The sequence below is a fragment of the Triticum aestivum genome, chromosome 3D (genome assembly GCF_018294505.1).
Source record: "Triticum aestivum cultivar Chinese Spring chromosome 3D, IWGSC CS RefSeq v2.1, whole genome shotgun sequence".
Taxonomy (NCBI): domain Eukaryota; kingdom Viridiplantae; phylum Streptophyta; class Magnoliopsida; order Poales; family Poaceae; genus Triticum; species Triticum aestivum.
This window is the reverse complement of record NC_057802.1, coordinates 527,124,473-527,135,902: the sequence shown is the minus strand read 5'-3', so window position 1 is coordinate 527,135,902 and position 11,430 is coordinate 527,124,473. Positions and strand designations below refer to the sequence as shown.

Here is an 11,430-nt window from a genome sequence, read left to right as displayed (position 1 = left end):
TTTTTGCTACTGTAAAATTTGACTTTAGTCAAGATTAGTAATCGAAGCTTGTTTCTTTCGCAGTTTGAGTTTTGTTGCTTTGTTTGATTTGATTCTTTTTGCAAACCGGAGTTCTTAAGTTGAACTTTCTGGTTAGATCTCTTATTTGAGTTTTACCCGTGCTTCTAGTTGAGTGCTTATTGTATGCTTGTTCGTTTGCGATAGAGTACCCGGAGTGCGAAGCGTGCTACTACGAGTCTCTAGGTTTCACGGATCATCAGCAAGGCAAGTAACACTTCGATCATACCTCTTTACCACCTAGTTTTATTGCATTAGATCAATCCTCAAACAATTGCATGGTTAGGATCTGATTAAATTGTGGGTTTGGGAAGTAGATGAGGTAGTACCTATTCACCTGTTTATTATCAAACCTATGGGAGTTACTTCTATCTTGCTTATATTGCTATGCTATGCTCGTAGACGTGGTTTGGGTTTGAGTGTATTCATGACAGATGTGAGTATTGTTAATTAATGGTTAACTTAAGGTGGCAACTTTAATACACATCTAGGTGGATTCAGGCACCTGGGGAACCCAGTGTTGCATGTATTTTTGGAAATCCCGAGGTACCGTGTGATTCTCCTATGGACTGCCACCCAGGCTCAAAGGGACCATAAGATTATTCATGCTAGAAACTTCCGTGTGCGGCCACATGCCATTATGGGCTCTAGCATAGTTGAGTAAGTTGTGGGAAACCTTTCTATTATTGGCTAGCAGATGTAGGGGATTGTAGGTGTACCGGCCTATCTATCGGTTAAGGGGGCCTCTTCGAAAAGACTATGTCTCGGTCATCCGTTTCTCAAACATTATGTAGTGCGAGCAATCCAACGGAGGAGACCGAGTCTTGTGGGGAAAGTGCGCAAACCTCTGCAGAGTGTACAAACTAATCATGGTTAGCCGTGTCCCCGGTTATGGACATCTTGAGTATCTTGTTCTTGGATTATCATGTGGATCTCATCACTCTTAATACAATTTGATTGGGTTTAATGATGATGCTTAATTGGGATTGAGTTGGGTGAACCTTCTCAATGTTTAACAACCACCATGATAGTTAAATAAAATTTATTCCTTTGTTGTAGGGAAAAATTGGCTTTCCGCAAAACATATTAACCATACAGCCTCCACCAGCCATATATGCATGTAGTGATAGCATTATTCTGTTCATTACTCTCTTGTGTTACAATGCCAGCATATTCCATGTGCTGACCCGTTTCGGGCTGCAACATATGATGTTGCAGACTTTTCAGACGACGAGTAAGGAGCCATAGGTCGTTGTCTTTCACTCGGTGATGCCGTTGGAGTTGATGGATTCACTTTATCTTCCAAGCCTTCCGCTGTTATCGTATTAGATGGCCTTAAGCCATATTTATTGTAATAAGTTCTCTTTTGAGACATTCGATGTAATAAGTGTGCGATTGCTACTCTGTTATAAATACTCAAGTACTGTGCGTGTCAGCATTACCGATCCAGGGATGACACTAATGCACAGAGATCAAACTGTTTGAGGTCTTATCGCTACAAAACCGGTGAAAAAAACCGGCGGCGCGAACTCCGGCGGGATCCGGGCGGACGGCAGCGAGGCGTGCGGCGGCGGCGGCAGCGGCAGTCGCGGGTGGCGGCGCGGCACGGCGGCGGCGGCGGCGGCGGCGGCGGCTTGGCGGCGCTAGGGTTAGGGTTCGGGCGGCGGCGGCTGGGTGGGCTGGGGCGGCGGCTCGGGCCGGCTTATAAAGGCCTGGCCGGAGGAGTCTGGCTCGGGCATGGCCCGTTAGGTCGGTTCGTTGTTTTTTTAAAACAGATTCCGCCGGAAAAATCCTAAATAAATAAAAAATCTAAAAATGCCAAAAACAATTTTCGCCGTCTCAATAAAATACTTAGAACAAAGTGAACATTTTATTGGCCTAAAAATGGAATTTTGAAAAATGCATATTTTTCTAATTCAAATAAAATAGCAATAAAATCGAAATAAAATTATTTATTTGATTTTAACATTTTTCCTCCAATATTTCATTTATTTTGGAGAAGTCATATTATCTCCTCTCATATATTTTAATTTGAAAATATTTTTGGAGAGAAAAATAATTGAAACCAAAATGATCCCCGTTTCAATATTTGAGAAAATTCAAATATGAAAATAAATAAATCCCCAACTCTCTCCGTGGGTCCTTGAGTTGCTTAGGATTTTTAAGATCACACCCGAAATGCAAAATAAAATATGAATGCATATGATGTCCTATGTATAACATTCCAAATTGAAAACTTGGGATGTTACAAACCTACCACCCTTAAGGTGAATCTCGCCCTCGAGATTCGGGTTGGCTAGAGAATAGGTGCTGGTGGTCTTTGCGTAGATCTTCCTCTCGTTCCCAAGTGGCTTCATCCTCGGTATGGTGGCTCCACTGAACTTTGCTGAATTTGATAACCTTGCTGCGTGTAACTCGGCTGGCAAACTCAAGAATCTTGACTGGCTTCTCCTCATAGGTCAGATCACTATCCAACTGAATTGCTTCCGGGGGCACGGTATCTCTCAGAGGAATGTCGGCCATCTCAGCATGGCACTTCTTCAACTGGGAAACGTGAAACACATCATGAACTCCTGACAGTCCTTCCGGTAAATCCAACTTGTAGGCTACCTCTCCCATACATTCCAAAACTCGGTATGGTCCTACAAATCTTGGGGCTAACTTTTCCTTAACTCCAAAGCGTTTAACTCCTCACAGAGGTGACACACGAAGATAGGATCTGCCTCCGATTTCATAGACCACCCCTTGTGTTTCGAGTCTGCATAACTCTTCTGCCTGGACTGAGCTACCTTCAGTCTATCTCGAATCAGCTTAACCTTCTCTTCTGACTCTTTAATCAAATCCGGTCCAAACAACTGACGGTCTCCAACTTCATGCCACATCAATGGTGTCCTGCACCTCCTTCCATACAGGGCTTCGAAAGGTGCCATCTTCAAACTGGCCTGGTAGCTGTTGTTGTATGAAAACTCTGCGTAGGGCAAGTTATCATCCCAACTAGATCCATAATCTAGCGCACAAGCTCTCAACATGTCCTCCAGAATCTGATTGACTCTCTCGGTCTGTCCTTCTGTCTGCGGGTGAAAGGCTGTACTGAACTCTAGCCTGGTACCCAAAGTCTGGTGCAGCTGGTGCCAAAACTTTGAAGTAAACTATGTTCCTCTATCTGATACGATGGTCCTCGGAACTCCGTGCAGACATACGATCCTGGTCATATATATCTTGGCCAACTTCGCACTCGTATAGGTGGTCTTCACTGAGATAAAGTGAGCTACTTTGGTCAGACGATCCACTACTATCCAAATAGAATCATATCCCGATCGGGTCCTCGGTAATCCGGTGATAAAATCCATGCCAAGCTTGTCCCACTTCCATTCGGGTATCGGCATAGGCTGCAGTAGTCCTGCTGGCTTCTGATGTTCTGCCTTCACTCTCTGACATACATCACATACGGCTACATACTCGACAATATCCTTCTTCATACCAGTCCACCAGAAACGCTCCTTCAGATCCAAATACATCTTGGTGTTTCCGGGGTGTATCGAGTATGGTGAGTCATGAGCTTCCTGTAGTATCAACTTCCTGATCTCTGCATTATTGGGCACATAAACACGGTCCTCAAACCACAAGGTGTCGTGCTCATCCTCACGAAAACCTTTGGCTTTTCCTTTGCTCATTCTCTCCTTTATCTCAGCAATTTCTTTGTCATCCTTCTGAGCTTCACGAATCTTTCCCAATAATGTTGACTGAACCTCCAATGCTGCAACAAAACCTCTAGGAACTATCTCCAAACGAAGCTCCCTGAGATCTTCTGCTAACCCCTTAGGCAATCCTCCGCTTACGAGGGTATTGGCATAACTCTTCCGGCTCAAAGCGTCTCCTGCAACATTGGCCTTGCCTGGATGATAGTGCAACTTCATATCATAATCCTTTATAAGCTCCAACCATCTCCTTTGCGTGAGATTCAGCTCCTTCTGTGTGAAAATGTACTTCAAACTCTTATGATCCGTATACACATCACAACGGTTTCCAATAAGAAAATGTCTCCAGGTCTTGAGTGCATGCACTACGGCTGCTAACTCCAAATCATGTGTGGCATAATTCAACTCATGCGGTCGAAGCTGTCGTGAGGCATATGAGACAACTCTTCCGTCTTGCATAAGTACTCCTCCAAGTCCTAAGCGAGAAACGTCGCAATACACTTGGAAATCCTTGCGTATATCCGGCAGAATCAACACTGGGGCTGTAACCAAACGTTTCTTCAACTCCTGGAAACTTGCTTCACATTCTTCTGTCCATTTGAACTTGGTGTCTTTCTTCAACAACGCTGTCATGGGCTTCGCAATCTTGGAAAAATTCTTAATGAATCTCCGATAGTATCTCGTGGGTCCAAGAAAACTGCGGATCTCTCCAACTGAGGTGGGTGCCAACCACTCAGTGACTGACTGAACCTTGGTAGGATCCACTACTATACCTTCTCCTGATATAACATGTCCAAGAAATCCAACTTCCTTCAACCAAAACTCACATTTGCTGAACTTAGCGTATAACTGATGTTCCCTGAGCTTCTCGAGAACTAATCGCAAATGCTCCTTGTGTTCCTCTTCATTCTTCGAGTACACCAAGATATCATCAATGAACACCGCGACAAACTTATCCAAGAACTCCATGAATACCTTATTCATCATGCTCATAAAATAGGCAGGGGCCTTAGTCAATCCAAATGACATAACCGTGTACTCATATAACCCATACCGTGTGGTGAAAGTTGTCTTAGGTATATCCTGTTCTCGGATCTTCAGCTGGTGGTATCCTGATCGTAGATCGATCTTGGAGAATACTTTAGCTCCTTGCAGCTGGTCAAACAAGACATTGATCATCGGTAGTGGGTACTTGTTCTTGATCATCACTTCATTCAACGCACGATAATCAACAACCATTCTCAACGATCCATCCTTCTTCTCAACCAAGAGCACTGGGGCTTCCCACGGTGATGAACTTCGTCGAATGTAACATTTCTCCAACAACTCCTTAATCTGCTTCTTAATCTCCTCCAGATCATTTGCGGGCATCCGGTATGGTCTCTTCGATATCGGTCTGGTGCTTGGCAATAACTCTATCAAAAACTCAATGTCTCGATCCGGCGGCATGCCTGGTAACTCGCCAGGAGCAGAGTATATGGCAAGCCAAGGATGTTTTCAGATGCCATTGACCATAGGTAGTCATGTTTTCCCCTCAGATCTGATAATTTTGGAGTCGCAAGGTTTGGATGTGATTCTGAGTATGGATTGGCTATCGATGTATGGAGGAAACATCGATTGCGCTAGTAAGTCAATTTTGCTCACCACCCCAGAAGGAAGAAGGATCAAGTATGTATCCCGGCATGTGCCGAATAGGACTCAAGTAAATTCCTTATCAGGAGTTGTATAGGAGGAAGTACCAGTGGTGAAGGATTTCCCGGATGTATTTCCAGAAGAGTTGCCAGGCATGCCACCGGATAGAGACATTGAGTTTTTGATTGAGCTTTTTCCAGGCACATGGCCCATATCTAAGAGACCATATAGAATGCCCGCAAAGGATTTGGACGAAATTAAGAAGCAGATTAAGGAGTTACTGGATAAAGGTTATATTCGCCCAAGTTCATCACCTTGGGGATCACCAGTGCTTCTAGTGGAGAAGAAGGATGGATCATTGAGGATGGTTGTTGATTATCGAGGATTGAATGAGGTGACGATCAAGAACAAGTACCCAGTACCGATGATCAATGATTTGTTTGATCGGCTGCAAGGAGCTAAGGTGTTTTCCAAGATCGATCTGCGATCAGGGTACCACCAGCTAAAGATTCAAGAGCAGGATATACCTAAGACAACTTTTACCACGAGGTACGGGCTATATGAGTATACCGTTATGTCATTTGGCCTGACTAACGCACCTGCCTACTTTATGAACATGATGAACAAGGTGTTTATGGAGTTTTTGGATAAGTTCGTTGTGGTGTTCATTGATGATATTCTGGTCTACTCGAAGAATGAAGAGGAGCATAAAGAGCATTTGCGTTTTGTACTTGGGAAGCTCAGAGAACATCGGCTATACGCCAAGTTCAGCAAGTGTGAATTTTGGTTGAAGGAAGTTGGATTCCTTGGACATGTTATATCAGGAGAAGGAATAGCGGTAGACCCCACCAAAGTTGTCACTGTGACAAATTAGGAGGCACCCACGTCAGTTGGAGAGATCCGGAGTTTTCTTGGACTCGCAGGATACTACCGGAGGTTCATTGAGAATTTCTCGAAGATTGCAAAGCCTATGACGGAGTTGTTAAAGAAGGACACCAAGTTCAAATGGACTGAGGAATGTGAGGCTAGTTTTCAGGAGTTGAAGAAACGCTTGGTTACATCACCAGTGTTGATTCTGCCAGATCAACGCAAGGATTATGAAGTGTATTGCGACGCTTCTCGTCGAGGACTTGGAGCCGTACTTATGCAGGAGGGAAGAGTTGTTTCATATGCCTCACGACAGCTTAAACCCCTTAAGATAAATTATGCTACGCATGATTTGGAGTTAGCAGCCGTAGTGCATGCGTTGAAGACTTGGAGACATTTTCTCATCGGAAACCATTGTGAGGTATACACGAATCACAAGAGTTTGAAGTATATCTTCACGCAGAAGGAGTTGAATCTCAGGCAGAGGAGATGGTTGGAAATCATTAAGGATTATGATATGAAGTTGCATTATCATCCCGGAAAGGCTAACGTAGTAGCCGATGCGTTGAGCCGCAAGAGTCATGTCAATACACTCATGACCGGAGAGTTACCCAAGGAGTTAGCAGAGGATCTTCGCGAGCTATGTTTGCAGATAGTTCCGAGAGGCTATGTAGCAGCATTGGAGATTCACTCTACTTTGATGGATAAGATCAGACAAGCTCAGAAGACGGACAAGGACATTGCCGAGATAAAGGAATGGATGAGCAAAGGAAAGGCTAAAGGATTTCGTGAGGATGAGCACGATACCTTATGGTTTGAGGACCGCGTTTATGTGCCAAATGACCAGGAGATCAGGAAGCTGATTTTGCAGGAGGCCCATGATTCGCCATATTCGATTCACCCAGGATATACTAAAATGTACCTGGATTTGAAGGATAGTTTCTGGTGGACCGGAATGAAGAAGGATATTGTGGAGTATGTAGCAGTTTGTGATGTATGTCAGAGAGTGAAGACATCAGAAGCCAGCAGGATTGCTACAACCATTGCTGATACCCGAATGGAAGTGGGACAAGCTAGGCATGGATTTTATCACGGGATTGCCCAGGACTCGTTCAGGCTATGACTCGATATGGGTTGTAGTCGATCGTTTGATGAAAGTAGCTCATTTCATCCCAGTGAAGACCACTTACACCAGTGCTAAGTTGGCAAAGATATACATGGCCAGGATCATATGTCTGCATGGAGTTCCGAGGACCATTGTATCAGATAGAGGACCCCAATTTACCTTAAAGTTTTGGAATCAGTTTCATGAAACTTTGGGAACCAGGCTAGAGTTCGGTACAGCTTTTCACCCGCAGACAGATGGACAAACTGAGAGAGTCAATCAGATTTTGGAGGACATGTTGACAGCTTGTGCGCTAGATTACGGATCTAGTTGGGACGACAATTTGCCTTACGCAGAGTTCTCTTACAACAACAGCTATCAAGCCAGTTTGAAGATGGCCCCTTTCGAAGCATTGTACGGAAGGAGGTGCAGGACACCGTTGTTATGGGACGAAGTTGGAGACCGACAGTTGTTTGGACCAGATCTATCTATACCTATACCTACCTATACTAATTACAGACTCCCAAGAAATTACCATATTAATCAGTAATTATGAGCCGTTAATCTGATGGGACCAGATTATTACGGTGTAGATTGAGTTAATTTTTGCTCCGTTGCAAAAAAAATCCGAAGCCCGCAATTTTTGCATCGGCTGAAAAAATGAATCCATCTAAAACACGATTAGTAATCCATCGATTATTCCCTCCCATAACTGAAGCAAATCTTTAAATTAAAAAAAACTAAAGCAATCTTTATCTCTTTCACGACAAAAAAAACTCTACATGCTCATAATACTATAGCCGTCTCCTTCCATAAAAACCAAAAGAAAAAATCAGTAGCGTCTTTCCTTCGGCCCCGAGCAGCCGCGCCGCCGAAGCTTGGGCACCCTGCCGCCACATCGACTCCTCCGCCGTCCGCCGTCCGGTGCGACGCCGGAGCATCCGTCGCATGCCGGCGAGCTCACCATCAAGCAGCAGCAGCCGCGCCGCCCTCCAACTTTGCCTTTTCCCCGTCCTTTCCTGCTCCTCTCTCACCTCTCTGTGCCTCGCCTCCACAGGGACAACGGGACGCCGCCGGCACGCGGAATGATGCCGCCCCAACTGGATCCACACCCTCCTCCATCGCCTGCTCTCTATCGTCCGTCCTCGCCTCGAATCGGTCGTGCCGGCAGCCGTCGTTGCCAGATCCTCGCGTCGCCGCCCGCTGAAAGATCCAGCCTCTCACCGTCGAGGGAGGTAGGAACGACGGAGCCGTGCATGTGTCGGCGCCCATGTGGTGCGTGCGGATCCACCGCCTTGCGGAGCGGCTGCAGGCCTGCAGCGCGCCCTGCCTCAAACAACACGCATGGGCGACGGCTGAGACGTCAGAGGAGCTTCAGCAGGATGTGGTGATCCAATAGTACTCCTTCCAATACAACACTAAACTATGCAAAGTGGCCCTTTCTTTCCCCTGCCCAGTTCCAATCTTTGATCCGTCCATGTCGAGGTAATGTGTACAGAGAACGAGGCTGCCGAGCCAAATTTGTTGAACGAGGCTGTCAAGTTTGAGGTAATATTACTGCTGGCCCATCACCTTCTTAAAACCGTTTTGTGTTTTTGGTGACGGTCGCCTCTGTATCAACTCAGCAGGAAAGTATCTACTCCCTCCGTCCCATAATATAAGAGCGTTTTTGACACTACACTAGTGTTAAAAACGCTCTTATATTATGGGACGGAGGGAGTATTTGTTAGTGTTATTTCTGCAATTTTGTACCGGGCAACTGATATATACGATGGTTGAAATAGGCCGATGGCGCATCTATTCACACCATGGACATTCATCGCCTGCTACTCATGCGCCCACTCTGAAGGCAAGCAAGTATGTATCTTAAGTACCATGCTGCAGTTAAGATTTAATCATATTAATATTATCTCTGATATCGTGGACACAACATAGATTTCACAAGCAAAACTATATCAAGCTAGATTTGTTGCACCTGCACTGCATGTTGATGAATTAGGCTCAACTAATTTTGCGTTTTTCCATCATGTTGAAAGTTGTCCCTGATGTACGTACATTATTAGCTATCATGGAAACGACAAATAGCTGATGTTTGGTAGTAATAGTTACTTCATGGTATGTTGCATATTCCTCTAAATTTGTGAGATTTGAGATAGTAGAAACAACACATCGTGATCTTCAGCCCTTGCCTGATGCTTCATTATTTTAGGACCATGCAATAAAATGGATTTAATTTCCAGTCTAAGTAGGATTATTAGTCATTTGATGTGGAAAGTTTTAGGATTTTAGTATATGTTTAGTTACGCTCTTACAGTTTATGCAAGCGAATTAACAGAAAGAAATTGCATGAACTATTCTTTTATTTCATAAATGTACAACTATTTTTCTATTGCGAAAAAAAACATTCCTGGCCCCAAGCGAGCCAGCACACAAATAAGACTGACTCCAAGCTTTTTTCAGAACTGAGTTAGTTTTCTTATCCGTAAGAGTATCTTAGGTTTTAAGTGACAATCTTTAAACTCTCTCTGCTTTATTAATTTACTTTTTTATAAATACCACGAAGATCAAAATTTGAAGAATTAAACCAATAAGTGTATTTAGTGAAGTCAGAGGTCTGTTTGGAATATTCTTAGTGCAAGTCTGACATGAAAGGACGGCTGTTTTTTTTCCATGGCTGAATGGTGCTTCATGAAGCAACAGTCATATTATCAATCGAAGTTGAAGCCTCTGTCTAATCTCCTTTTGTTGTAAAACATTATTTTGTAATATTCTTAACTTAATTAATGACCACTTCTATTATGCTACCATTTTATGCGCACCATGTTTTTAGATGCAATGGCCCACTAGAAACAGTTTACTATACATCAATTTCTGTTAAAGTTAGAAGGACGTCCCTACTATTTGTAATTTTATACACCATACATGTATGAAGTTTCTTATTTCTTATTTAACTCTTCTGTAGAAGATGTTATTCCTAAAGGTTGTTGCTGACACATAAAAAGCTCCTTAGTGATATGATCCTCTCCAGCACATCGCTTGATGGATCCAGAGGAGCAACCATCAGCTTATGAAAAAGGGCAAATAAATTGCCTGCTATTGTTCCTTACCAAGAGTAATTTCACCAGTGCCTAACTTAAAATTTGATCTGTTGCATCATGATAAGATGTCCATGATGTGCATAGGCATGATTATTTTTACATTGAATCGGTTTTCCTATCTTACATCCATGCATTCACATATTAGAAGGTAAATATGTTCCAGGCTCTTATCTACTTGCATGAATGTGAACTCTGTATCCAATGGTAAAGCAGGCCTTATCAGGTGACATGGGCGAGACCTTTCCACATATATGCTTCATTAGATATCACAGTATATATTTTGCAGCATCTTTGTATTATTGATGCACAATATATTTCTATTCTAAATTCTTGACTTCATCAAATTTATATTGTAGGAAAAAGGATCATGGAATAGCACGCGAGGTGTATATTGTTGTTAGCATCTGCCTATTTTGATGCATTGTATTTGCATACATGTACCAAGATTTTTGTGAAATATACATTTTCCAGGAGAATGGATGATCGAGTAGCACTCAAGATGGCAAGGTGGTTGAGATTTACGAACTGGTGTATCTTGAGGACTCATGATGTATTTGTGCGTCGATACATGTAGATTTATGACTATTTCCATATCATCCACTGTATCTATCTATGTCTCCTTAACTTCAACATATTTACCTTGAATAATTATGGTTTAATACAGGTTCTTTCTCTATTAGTGATTTGATTTTTATTGGTTTACATCCCCTTGGTTCAAACATTATTATTCTCTACTTTAGAGGTTTATAGAACTAAATAACTTTCGAATGCCTAAAAGTACATAAATTTTGTTTTTTTTTACTAGGGAGAGAACATATTGATATATCAATGAAAAAAGTAAGTTTTGAAATACTCCCTCCGTTCCTAAATATAACTCTTTGTAGAGATTCCACTAGGTGGACTACATACGGAGCAAAATGAATGAATCTACACTTAAAATGCATCTATATACATCCGTATGTGGTTCATAGTG

At 43.0% G+C, this 11,430-nt stretch overlaps 1 long non-coding RNA gene across 1 annotated transcript; it reads left to right on the top strand.

Annotated features, from left to right (window-relative positions):
- The first annotated feature begins 8,190 nt into the window (after positions 1–8,190).
- On the top strand, positions 8,191–11,133 carry LOC123080240 (uncharacterized). The gene is made up of 2 exons (XR_006438264.1): positions 8,191–9,216; positions 10,322–11,133. It is a non-coding gene; the product is annotated as an uncharacterized lncRNA (long non-coding RNA).
- Positions 11,134–11,430: the final 297 nt, after the last annotated feature.